This window comes from Orcinus orca, chromosome 3 (genome assembly GCF_937001465.1).
Source record: "Orcinus orca chromosome 3, mOrcOrc1.1, whole genome shotgun sequence".
In the NCBI taxonomy this organism is placed as follows: Eukaryota; Metazoa; Chordata; class Mammalia; order Artiodactyla; family Delphinidae; genus Orcinus; species Orcinus orca.
Genome location: NC_064561.1, coordinates 143,209,259 through 143,222,724, shown reverse-complemented (window position 1 = coordinate 143,222,724; position 13,466 = coordinate 143,209,259).

Genomic DNA, 13,466 nt, shown 5'->3' with positions numbered 1-13,466 from the left:
AATGTCATCACTTAAACTTATCTGGCATCCCTTATGCTAATTAACATGTCCTCTTAGGTCTTATTTCAATAAGAACACTTTAAGAGCCGAGAAATCAACTTGAGGTTTAGATTGCTCTTCAGGATTCTCCATGACTAATTAATAGCCCTGTGAGTTTCAAAGACTGTTCATCACCTCTGGGATGAAGATTGGAGTTAATTTGTACACAAAGATCGCACCATTTATACAAATTATTTTAAAGGAAATTAATCCAAAGACAATATTACATGAACTCTAAAATAGGAGTAAACACTAATGCTCTTACTCAAGGAAGCCCTCATCTTCCTTCCAATATAAAGCAACTGGCAATCAATACCTCCCTTTCTCTCTCTCTCTCTCTCTCTCTCACAGACACACAGAGAGAGAGAGAGAGAGATCTTCAGCGTACTTCATACTTCTCTGCTTACATTGGAAGGAACTGAGAAAATTGGGCAACAGCTGTGCACTTTCATGAAGGCTCCTATTTCTCTGGCTCAGCAAAACTTGTGATTTAGACCATTTACTCTCCATGGAGCATTTCTCGTCGAGAACATAAATGCAGGGAGCATGACTGGAAGGTTCAGAAAAGACTATTTGGTCTTTGTGTAAGTTTGAGGTTTCAGAGTCTCTAGATGTTGCTGTGAAGATGGCACATGTGAAACTTGCAGTGCGTGAGTCTAGGACCCTGGGATTGAGGGGCCGCTGCTTCCTGGTAACACAATAATACCTGGGCCCCAAATAAAGGCTCACGATCCTCTTTCCCCACCCAATCACCAAGTGCCCTCCCCACCAAACTGCTGTGCGGGGCTCATTCTCCCTCCTCTCCACTCGCATATACCTTACACTCTACTCTCACTAGCCCGGCTGTGTCCTGATGATTTGAGTACCTTGCCTGCAACTTTTTTAACAATGCAATTATATCTAATATTCTAGATAGCTTCATGGCATCTTGCATAGCGTAGGTGCTTCACAAATATTTGTTGCCATTTTCTCTATAGCTCATTTATTCATTTATTCAATGATATTTAAACTCAGGGTGGAATATTCAAAGATGACTTCAAAGGGGAATTTCAAAAGGGAATTTACAGTGCTTTGTTAGTTTCTGGAGTTCAGCAAAGTGATTGAGATATATATATATATTTTCAGATTCTTTTCCATTATAGGTTATTACAAAATAATGAATACAGTTTCCTGTGCTATACAAGAGGACCTTGTTATTTATCTATTTTATATATAGCAGTATGTATCTGCTACTCCCAACTCTTAATTTATCCTTCCCCCTCTTTCCCCTTTGGTAGCTGTAAGTCTATTTTCTATGTCTGTGAGTCTGTTTCTGTTTTATAGATAAGTTCATTGGTATCATTTTTTTTTAGAGTCCACATGTAAGTGAAATCATATGATATTTGTCTTTCTCTGTCTGATTTACTTCACTTAGTATGATAATCTCTAGATCCACCCAAGTTGCTGCAAATGGCATTATTTCATTCTTTTTTATGGCTGAGTAGTATTCCATTGCATACGTATACCACATCTTCTTTATCCATTCATCTGTCAATAGACACTTAGGTTGTTTCCATGTCTTGGCTATTGTGAATAGTGATGCTATGAATATTAGGGTGCCTGTATCTTTATGAGTTAGAGTTTCCTCCAGATATATGCCCAGGAGTAGGATTGCTGGATCATATGATATCTCTATTTTTAGTTTTTTAAGGCACCTCCGTACTGTTCTCCATAGTGACTGTACCGATTTACATTCCCACCAACAACGTAGGAGGGTTCCCTTTTCTCCACGCCCTCTCCAGCATTTATTGTTTGTAGATTTTTTGATGATGGCTGTTCTGACTGGTATGAGGTGATACCTCATTGTAGATTTGATTTGCATTTCTCTAATCATTAACGATGTTGAGCATCTTTTCAGTTGCCTGTTGGCCATCTGCCTGTCTTCTCTGGAGAAATGTCTATTTTGAAGACAAGGGTAGTTTTATAGGAAGTGTTTCAGGCTAAAAGCTAGCCCACCTCTTCCCAAACATGTCTCTTGGATAGATAATAAAAATGGTAATAATAACAATAAAAGCAACTGGTATTCTTACAGTGTTTACTTTTTGTCAAACACTGTTGTAAGTGCTTTACTTATTTAATCCACATTATAACTTTATGAGATAAATACTATTAATATCTGCATTCTATAGATGCCATGGTACCTGGAATTCTGTTGTTAGAGACTCATTTGCTAGATTTAAACCACATCCTCCTTCAGGCAGTTCTCTCATTTTAAACGTGCGTATCCCGCAGCATGATGATGCCCAGAAGTATTCCAGATGAAAAAGGAAACTTGTGTAAATTAGTTAACAAAATACCTCCCCTCCAAGTAGTCTGCACTCCGGTGGAGCTGGGAACGAGGTTTTGAAGAGAGACAGTTGCAGACAAAGAAGGCGGGATGTACATCTGCGTCGTATCAGACTGGGAGCCCTGGGTCCGGGGTTTAACTGGGAAATGGCTGCAGATGTTGGCCAGAGCAACTTTTGTGTCTATGCAGTTGTCCATTGAGCCCAGGCTAAACAAGAGTTTAGGGAAGGAGAATTTGAGCCTTAGAACAATGGTCTGACTGATGTCTAGACCCAACATTCAGTACACAAGTGGTTGTCACTGGAGGGTGATTTTTGCCCCACGTGGACATTTGGAGATATCTGGGGATACTTTTTTTCATGACTGGGTGGGGGGGTAGCTCTCAGGGCCACTGTCATTTAGTAGTCAGAGGCCAGATATGCTGCCACACATGCTACAGTGCACAGGGCAGCCCCCTCGCCACAAAGATTGTCTGGTCCAAAATATCGACAGTGCTGAGGCTGAGAAACCCTGCAATATACATCTGGACCTGCGACGGAGAGGTCTTGTCTGGGCTTCTGGGCAGTGACAACTCACGGGCGCCCTCCAGTGGCCAGTGTGAATCACGAGCCTAAATCCCAGTGAGTGTGTCTCCAGGTTGCAATCCTTCCCTCACCGTCGGCTCAGATTTCTTTGGAAGAGCTAGAAGGCATGTCCTGTCCTTTACGGGGCTGTCCCCTCCTTCCAGGCTCAGGCATTTATGAGAAAGCATGGAGCATGAGGCTTCTCCCTTCATGATGAAACTCCTCCAGTCTTCCAGTCTTGTAACTTTATGGGAGCAGCTTTTTGTGGCAAGAGTACACAGTTCCCTTCCCAGAAGAGGGAGCAAGAGAACCAGGGAACTCTTTTTTTCTTTGGTGCCAACTAAGCACACCTACATTTGTGTTTTCTCTTTCTCAGCTCTTTCAGCCTCTTTTCATCTCCCAAGTCAGTGTGGCCACTTGTACTCCCATAATTAGCGGTGCTCTCCTGGGAATATCTCTGAGTTTTAGCAACAATAACGACAACAACCCAGTTGGTGTCTCCGAAGCTGATGAACCCCCTGACTCGTGTGTAAATCTCCATGACACCCTACTGAAATTCACCCCCCAGTCTCCAATTAATGAAGAGACATTAGTAAAGCTTTTCTTTCCTACTCCTATAGTTTTTAAGCTCTCAGATAATTGCTTTGACCCTTCCTTTGGGCCTGTATAAAATGCCAAGATTATTGGGGAAGCGTAAGCCCGAGAATCACTCTAGGTTCTTCCCCTGACAGACGCTGTGCGAAGCAGTTTGCCTTCCCAGCCCCCAGACCGTGTCTGCATGTGCCAAGCTAGGTCTGCGCTGATTGTCGATCAGACCACTCATCCTGGCTGAGTAAGGGGAGGGGCAGTGCTTCCCAGCTCTTAGGGGGCTAATTCTTTGGGCCAAGCGACGAATAAAACACCCATGTAACAGATATTGGACTGTTGGCCACAGCCCTTGGCAGGCCTGTCTCTCCTGTCAGCCACGTCACACCTATTGCACTGGGGCATGTGAGCAGGTCTGGCAAATGGTTTGCCAGTGGGTGGGAAGCTCTGAATCCATCTCCTTAGAATGCCTCAAAGATTCTTCGCTCTAAGTCAGCCTTGAAAAATAATGACCAAAATGGGTTGTTCATCCCCCCAGTAACCTGACCACTGACACTTGAGAGGAAACCAAAGAAATCAGCATTATTTACTACCCTGTGAAGTATACATCACTCTGCTTTCTTGAAACTGCGTGTATGGGAGGAATAAAGGCAAGGCTATGCTTCGTTTCCAAGCCTTTACCTACTTTCTCAAGTCTTCTCCCTTGCGCAAGCCTTAACTCAGCACAGCCACTGATTCTAGAAGCGAACTCACCCTTCCCGTGAGAGCATCCTGAGAAACCGTCCATCAGCCGTGCTCTGTAGAATCAGTGTATGCATCTGCGTTCTGTTCTCATGACAGCAGTTAGCAAGCAGCATCTCAAGTTCTCCAGGAATCGAAGCCTAATCCAGGAGAATTTAGATAGTCATCTTAAAAGCTAATTAATCTAACCGCAGCTTTGATCACTGAAAAAAAATCATTTCTCAATTTCTAAGAAGCGAAGCTTCTGAAAGAGTTGCCATTAGGCTTAGGGTCTTGAAATGGGATGTGCCGCTTGAGGGCGCCATTAGGTTTGAAGAAAAGAGCTTTCTGCTACTTTAAAGTGCCCAGATACATGTCCCACAAGTTCTATGAAATAAGACTGAATTTAGGTCTCGCTTCTAGGAAAAGGAAGGGGAACAGTAATCTATTGTCTTTAAACTCAAGAGGGATTAACCAAAATTCAGTTGACAAGTTCTAAATTCCCTTTTACAGAGCTGCCTTTCCCCAGCCAAATGAAATAAAAAGGGATATTGTGTTAAAAGATGCCCTGTGTATTTTTGTAGAAGAGACAGTTGCTTAAGATCAACATTCCAATGTGAAGTGAGAAAAATAGTGGGAACAAATTGCATAATAGGAACCTTCTGACTTTAAACTGGAAACCTAAGCAGTTTGGGTTCCATGGGGAAAACTTGGCTTTACTTGGGTGTTTGAAAACTCCCAGAGAAAAGAAAAGCTGATAAGTGACCCCAGCTTCCTTATCAGACTTTATCTGCATGATACAGATCCTACTTTCAGCAGGGGATAGTAGCAAATGACAGGGAAAGCTGAAATTCCCAAGCTAGGGGCTGCAGAGGCTCCTGCAGGAAGGAATGCATAAAGGCTCTAAAATGAATTTTTGAATTTAATAGAGTATGTCAGTGTTAATGCAGATTTTTCAGAACAGGACATTTACTAGGCAAATAGTCTATAACAGAGAGCTAGATAAGAGAGCAGAGCATCATCGATCCAAATTGGACTTTCCTCTCCCTGCCTTCCGCCCAGCCCAATCTATTCAATCTTTGGTACTCAATGCGAGCTCCATGGTTTCCATAGAGCTTTATTTTATTTTTTCGGATAATCATCTCACTGCTTAGATTTTCTCTTGCAATTGTATTGCTCTGATTTTTTCATATATGAATCCAGTCTCTCCCATTGGACTACAAGACCCTTGAAAACAGGAGACAAATATTATATACTTGTAACTCCTATTGCCCCACCTGGGAACATTTCAGGCACATAATAAAGTGCTTTCTACTTTACTGAGTTGTCCCAAAAGAAATGAGAAAAGGGGCTTCCCTGGTGGCGCAGTGGCTGAAAGTCCGCCTGCCGATGCAGGGGACACGGGTTCGTGCCCCGGTCTGGGAGGATCCCACATGCCGCGGAGCGGCTGGGCCCGTGAGCCACGGCCGCTGAGCCTGCGCGTCCGGAGCCTGTGCTCCGCAACGGGAGAGGCCACAGCAGTGAGAGGCCCGCATACCGCAAAAAAAAAAAAAAAAAAAAAGAAATGAGAAAAAAGTTTCCTTCTATTTGTTTGTCTTTAAAGGAGGAGAAGGTGGTTTCTATTGGTGAAAAGACTTGAGGATGTCAAAGATCTAAAAAGAAATACTGATTAAAGTTTAAAAACACATACATTACATTCCTTGAGGCTTTTCTTTTAAGGTAAATACTTGGAGGCAACATAATAGTCCAAGAGCTGTATTTTCGGAGAATGAATCTAGTGGTATCGTAAAGATTTGCCAGAAGAGAGAAAACCCAACATCCAATATTCATTACTGTTTATCAAATGCTGACTCTGCAAGCCACTTCATATTTACTACCTTTTTTTTCTCTCTCTTTTTTTTTTTTTTTTTGCAGTACGCGGGCCTCTCAGTGTTGTGGCCTCTCCCGTTGTAGAGCACAGGCTCCGGACGCACAAGCTTAGCGGCCATGGCTCACGGGCCCAGGCACTCCGCGGCATGTAGGATCTTCCCGGACCGGAACCCATGTCCCCTGCATCAGCAGGCAGACTCTCAACCACTGCGCCACCAGGGAAGCCCCATATTTACTACCTTTGAACTCCAGGAATCTTGCTCAGAGAGAATTAAGCAGCTCATCAAAGGCCTGCAGTGAATGGTGGGTAGAACGGAGGCTCAGGCTCTGAGCATGTGAATCAGAGTTTGTGGTCCTTCCCCTACCGTGAGTCCTGACTCCCTGGGATAATGGCTGTGGGTCTTGTGAGCTGCAGACCAAGGAGGCACTCAGCAAGAGCTGGGATATAAGAGAGATGTGAGACAGCTCAAGCCCTCCTCTGCCAGCTCAGCATTCATGCGGGCTGTGAGCACCAACCCCACCCCCCACCCCGGGTGTGATCAAGGCCCTGGGGGCCAAGCCTTGCGGGTGCTGTTTTGTGACCAGACAGAGGCTTCCTATCTCTCTACGGTCTCGTCTTATTATTAGCAAGCCACCTGGAGGGCTGGGTTGCATCCAACCCCTCCTTGCATTTCCAGCAGGGCTTTGCCCATAATAGACACTCAGTATCTATGGAATTGAATCTTCAGGAGACAAGAGAAGTCTAACTACGGTATGACAGTAGATCTAGAAAGGAAGTGTGGATTCAAATGGCAAGGCAGAAAGAATCTTTAGAATTTATCAACTATTAGATGTGAGAGTGAGGAAGACTTTTGGATGATTCTAAGTTTCCATGTCCAGGGGAAAAATATTAAGAAGAGATGTGGATAGAGGGGGATTGGTGTTAGAGGCATGATCAATTTAGATTGCTGAAAAGTCATCAGGTGGAATTGTCCAGACGCAGATTAAAATTGTGGGACTGGTACTTGGGAAAGAAGCCAACCAGAGATGCCCATTTGGAAATGTTCCTGCCCATCCTGTTGGCCATGACTTACAAGTCATCTCCAAATTGATTACTTTTCGTTTCCTCTAATACTGTTACGCTGGTCCAAGTCACCATCACTTTTTATAGATGCATCTTAACTGGTTTGGCGGTTTCTGGTTTTGCACCCTCCCACCCCTCCTATCTGTTCTCCCAGCAGGCACTGTGGTCCTTCTAACACGTAATTCAGATCACTCTTCAGCCAGAACGCTGCAGTGACCTCCCTTCTCAGGCAAGTAAAAGCCAAAGTCCTCACAGAGGCCTGCATGACCCCACCTGCTGGGTACCAGCCCTGTCTTGACCCCACCCTCCTAATTCTCAGAACTCGTCTTCCTCTGCTCTCTTCCCTGCTCCTTCAGCTGCAGAAACATTACCCGCCTGGCTGGACCACAAGCCCACCAGGCTCACTCCTACCCCAGGGCCTTTGCCCTGGCTGTTTCCTCTGCTTGGGGCACTCTCCTTCCGAGGGTCCTCACGGTTTGCTCTCCTCCCTACTTTAGGGCTTTAGGACTTTGCTTCAAGGCCATTTTCACATTAAGACTTCCTCCAGCCTCCCTTTCGAATGACAGGAACCCCACCCCTCATTGGCTCTCCCTGCTTTAATTTTCTCCCCAGTGCTTATCATCCTCTGACATTTTACATATTTTCTTTGATTGTTTATTAAATTGTTAATTGTTTATTGTTCATGTCTTACCACTAGAAGCTGTGTGTGTGTGTGTGTGTGTGTGTGTGTGTGTGTGTTTCGGCAAGCATTAAGAACAGTACCTGGTACATAGTGAGCAGTTAGTAAATGTTTGTTGTAAAAATGTTGAATTATTGAACCTGTGCATGCTAACAGCTGGAGCCATGAGATTGCCAAGGGCAAGAAGTGAAGTGAGGGGAAGAGGACTGAGAACCAACCTTGGGCACAGAGAGGCTGCGTGTGTGTTCACCCAGGGCTGCACAGCTGAACTGGGACATAATAAGTTCATCCTCTGACTCCTGGACCAGCCTTTAGCCAAGATACCAAACAGTCTCATCTCCCAGAGGTTTGGAGCCCCAGTAAGGGTGACAGAGGTAGAAGGAGGGGGCACTAGTGATCACATGTCAGACCCCAGACACCCTTGAAAAACATAGCAGATTATTTTTCAATCTGTGGCAATGGGCACCACTAAGGATCTAGTGACTTTGCTTGTGGAGGCTGAACCAGGGATTATTTTATTACCGCTGTAGCCTTGTTGTACCTCCTAGAGCAACAAAATTTCCTTTAAAATAAGGCAGGAATAAAACTAGTCCCCAGATGGTAATTGTCACCCAAACATTAGTTAATTTATTGAAACATCTCAGTAACTTACTCAGTTGCACCCTGGCAGCGTGAGAAGCTCAATCTACTTTCTCCAGGAGCTTTAATTGCTACCAGAGATGTCTAAAAGACTGCAGGTTAGTATTGCTTAATGACGTGGTGACTATCCCATTTCCCCTGGCTTTCTCCTAAAACTCATCTGGTTATTTCCCTGGAAATTTGACTGTATTGTCAAGGTGGTCATGCGTCTTGAATCATGAAAAGTGGCCCATTGTTCTCTGTCCAAATCCACACGATTATTTCATAAGATGTCAGCTCATCATTGAATTCCTGGAAAACTGGTTCATTGAAAGAGAGCTGTGCAGTTCATTGCCTGTGACCCTCCAGACACAGCTGTCGGGCTTGATGCTCAGCCAACCAGCAAGATTCCACTGCAAACGTCCACTGATTAGCTCCGCACTGAGGCAGTAAATTGGAAAGCCAAAGAGGAGAACCAGATCAGTGGAAAATAATTGCCCATTCATCAGTGCATCTAGACATGAGAAGACCTCCAGAGAGCACCATTAGAAAAATGGCTACATCTTTGCAAGCATCAATACCACTTTTATATACCAACCTTCATATGTGCAATGACCTTTGATATGATCATCACCATCACCACCATCGTCAGCGTCCACAGAGGCAGAAGGCATTCATTAAGTTCCCACAGTCGATACAGTGCTGTTCTGATCACCCACAAAACATACTGTCCAGGGGCCCTTTAGATGTTCACTAAATCATCTATGATTGTTGTCTGAAGCTAAAGCTGCCTTTCACAGGAACCGGCTTCCACCTGGCTGATATGTTTTGTTGCAATTGTTTTTTTAACCTTTCAAGAACATGATTCATGCTTTTATCATACACAGGCTACTTTGGAGTCCCTGACCAGGAAGAGTAATAAGAAAACTACCTGAATACTATTTTTGTGAATATAAAAAAATTTGTTCCTTACAATAACTCTTTGAGGGGGCAGGTATTATTTTTCCCAGTTTATAAATAGTGAAGCAATCTCAAATAAGGTATGTGTCTTATTGACTTATAATCTTGGATAAGTGGTAGAGTCCATATTTGATGACTAAAGGGGAAAAGAAAACCCCAGAGAGCCATAACTTTTGCAAAGGATTACCCTAGTGGTTTGAAAAGAGAGAGAAATAGCAAACTCTTCCTCTGACTCCTGGCCCACCCTTTGGTCAAGATACAAAACAGTCTCGTCTCCCAGAGGTTTGGAGCCCCAGTAATGGTGATAGAGGTGGAAGGAGGGAGCACTTTTCAAGTCAAAGTCTTGATTTGAAAAGACATTGTGGACACCAGTGTGTGTGTACGTGTGTGTGTATGTGTGTGTGAGAGAGAAATAGAATGAGAGACAGAGACAGAGAGAGAGACTGAGAATGAGTTCACATGTGCTGATTCAGAAAGGACACTGAGTTCAGGGATACAATAAAAGTTTATGTGACCAGAGAAAATGAAAAAGCTGGTCATGGGATCCCTGTAAGCAAAGTCTCTGACTGAATGGGAACATCAAGTCCCCTGAGGAGCAGAGAGAATCAGAGCAGAACCCACAGCCAGAAGGGAAAGAAATGCCCACACAGTCATTTCAGGCTCTGAATGGCCTTTATATAAACTTCTGCACACGGGGTAATATCCCCAGAGATCAAGCACCGTGGCTACCCCAAACATCAAGCCAGGGAGTGCCTAACCAAATGGAAGCAGAACATGGTCCTGTGTCCCTCTATGCACCAGGTCCCTGAAGAACAGAGAACAGTGCCTCACAGCACCCAGCAGACCCATTTCCCAAGGATTACTTTAAATCACAGGTTGCAAAGGGCTGTGTTATCCAGCGGCGTTCTCAAGCTGCTGAGCCGGCAATCACCACCTCTTCGGCAATACCCATATCACTCAGGGTATCCTGGAAAGCTCTCTGGGTTCAAGATTCATCACTGCTGTTTCTTCATTGGTGATCTAAGGCTCGTTGAGCCTCTGTGTCCTCTAAGACCTCTTGGCAGCCCTGAGGCAAGAGCAAATGAAAAACTAGATGGGAAAAGTACTTTGTAAACTGCAAAACACTTGTATTCTTGATAATTCTTTCAATTACAACATCTCCCAGCATGGACACACTCAGCCACAGCGGTAGGTGGATGACACCGCTGGACCAAGGCTGTAGAAGTGCTTGCTCTCCTTCCTGTTGCACCGACGACTGTTCTAAATCTACATATTAACCCATTTTCTCCTTACCGTCATGCCAGAATGTACTATTATTATTCCCATTTTGCACATGGGGAAACTGAGGCGTGAGGCAGTTAAGTAGCCAAGTCCAATGTGTCCTAGTTACGAAAGTGACAGAGCCAGGATTCTAATCCAGGCAGTCAGAGTTCCTGCTCAAAAGCACTAAGTAACACCATTTCATCATAAACCGTAACTGGCCCAGGAAGAGGGCTACAGGTCAGTCATAATCAGAATAATGAGAGCTGTTTCAGCGTTGGCATGTGGACACAGAGAGAAGGAAGCTCTCTTTCTGCTGGAACCAGGTCAGTCTGGAGCCTTTGGCAACCCCTGTGACTGACCACACAGAAAAAGCTGTCTGCAGAATGAAGATCTCATACGGGGTGTGTTGGTTAGGGAGGCTACTACCAACCCAAATAAGTTTATCTGGGGCTCTCACGGTGGCCCAACATCAGTAATCTTGATTGAGTAGCTCACCTCCAAGCAGCAACTCTGTGACCCACTTTCCATGTTTTTTGATATTAAAAAAGCTGGATGGTTTTCTGTTGTGGCATGCCACCTGACACCTCTAGATTTAGTTCAGATGTGTGGTTGAAAAAAAGACAAGGGAGGTGGGCTTCCCTGGTGGCGCAGTGGTTGAGAGTCTGCCTGACGATGCAGGGGACACGGGTTCGTGCCCCAGTCCGGGAAGATCCCACACGCCGCGGAGCGGCTGGGCCCGTGAGCCATGGCCGCTGAGCCTGCGCGTCCGGAGCCTGTGCTCCGCAATGGGAGGGGCCACAACAGTGAGAGGCCCGTGTACCACAAAAAAAAGAAAAAAAAGCCAAAAAGACAAGGGAGGTGTGGCTAGAGGATCCCAAAGTAGGAGATAGAGTTCTCCATTATCCTGTCATCATACTAAGGATGTCTAAGGAAACGCCTAATGTCAAAGAGAAAGGAGTTCGCTGCTGGGCATCCCCTTCTTTACAACTTTTCTCCAGCTCTCTCCTGGCTCCCAAATTCAAGCCACCATCCGCTAGTAGGAGGCAGGTGATGCTCATTAGATCTAGGTCTAAATGAGAGACCTAGACAGACGATTCTGCCTCTCTGAAAACAAAGGCAACAAATGATTTGACCACTTTCATTCCATTTCAACACAATGTGCTGGACACACTCCAAATCTGGAGGTACTCATTACCATGGTGGATAAGACACAGCCCTGCCCTGTAAGAGCATCAGGAAGATGCTGTATAGAAACAACTAAATGTGATAAATCTACAGTAGACATCTGGGTAAAATGCTTGAGAAACCAAGAGGCAAATGAGATTGAGAGGCTCTCAGAGATGTTACCAGCAATAAGCCCTTTGGTGGCTCTTTGAAGGAAATCCACAGACGAGAAAGCCCAGGGGTAAGCTCCTCAACACCTCCCCACGCCCTACTGAATGGCAGAAGTCTTGCCCCATGGATTCAAAACACCAGAGCTTTGTTCAGATAATACCCCTCTGATGCCTCATTAATATCAAAGTGTTTCCTGGAGGAGATATGGGGTTATATGTATATGTATAGCTGATTCACTTTGTTATAAAGCAGAGACTAACACACCATTGTAAAGTAATTATACCCCAATAAAGATGTTAAAACAAAATACAGATCAGAATCAATACTCACTGACTCCTGAGCTTCCCTGAAAGCCAAACTCTTCTGGGACCATTTCCCTTTTTTTACTCCTCTGATTCACATCTCTGAAAAAGACCAAGAGCTATTTTTTTCTTTTTACCTGTGACTCAGTGCTGATTCATTTCTTCACTATTTCATACAATTTCCTTTGTTATTCTCTTTGGCTGAAGCTTATCTACTTCCTATAATTTCCTGAAGTTTAGATTTCCCCTACCGTGTCACTTTTTCAATTCAAAAAGGCACAGGCATCTCATAATCAGATCATTTTATTAATTGCTATAGAAGTATGGGATCAAGTTTGAAATACTGGCTGTATAAAATGAAACTTCAGGCTCTATGAAAATGTAACTCACTCCAGCTGACAAATTAGTTGGTGCCCAGGCCCCATCTCCTTGCCTCCTGCTTTCTTTCACCCTTCTACAGCTAAACAGGCACCATTAGTGTTTTGTGTGCGGTGATGGCGCAGCTAATCGTCACACTGGGACACTTTTGGAAGTGAAAGAAGGCGCTAAAATCAGCGACAAGCTTTGGTTGAGCTACAACGTGTATGTATTAGGACTGCCCTGGGCAAACCAAGCTATAAGATCATCCAACTAGATCCAATTAGATCATCCAATGTTAGACATTCCTATGGCGGCCATCATCTTGGCCAGTCAGCCTGATGACGTAGTTCAGATGGTAGAGAAAATATTTTCCTTTTCAGCACAGTTAGGACTTTCCAAGCAAAGGAAACTAAAACTTGGGTTCAAAGGCAAACCTTGGAGAGGTCCCTGGTGGCCCAGTGGTAAAGGATCCACCTTCCAATGCAAGGGACGTGGGTTCGATCGCTGGTTGAGGAACTGAGATTCCCACATGACGCGGTGCAACTAGGCCCGTGTGCCACAACTACTGAGCTCCCATGCCTCAAGAAGAGAGCCTGCGTGCTGCAAGCTACAGAGCCCATGCGGCCTGGTCCCCGCACGCCATAAATAGAGACAGAAAACCTGCACACCACAATTAGAGAGAAACCTGCATGGCTCAACGAAGACCCGACACAGCCAAAAATAATAATAAGAAGAAGAAGAAGAAGAAGCAGAAGAAGCAGCAGAAGAAGAAGCAGAAGCAGAAG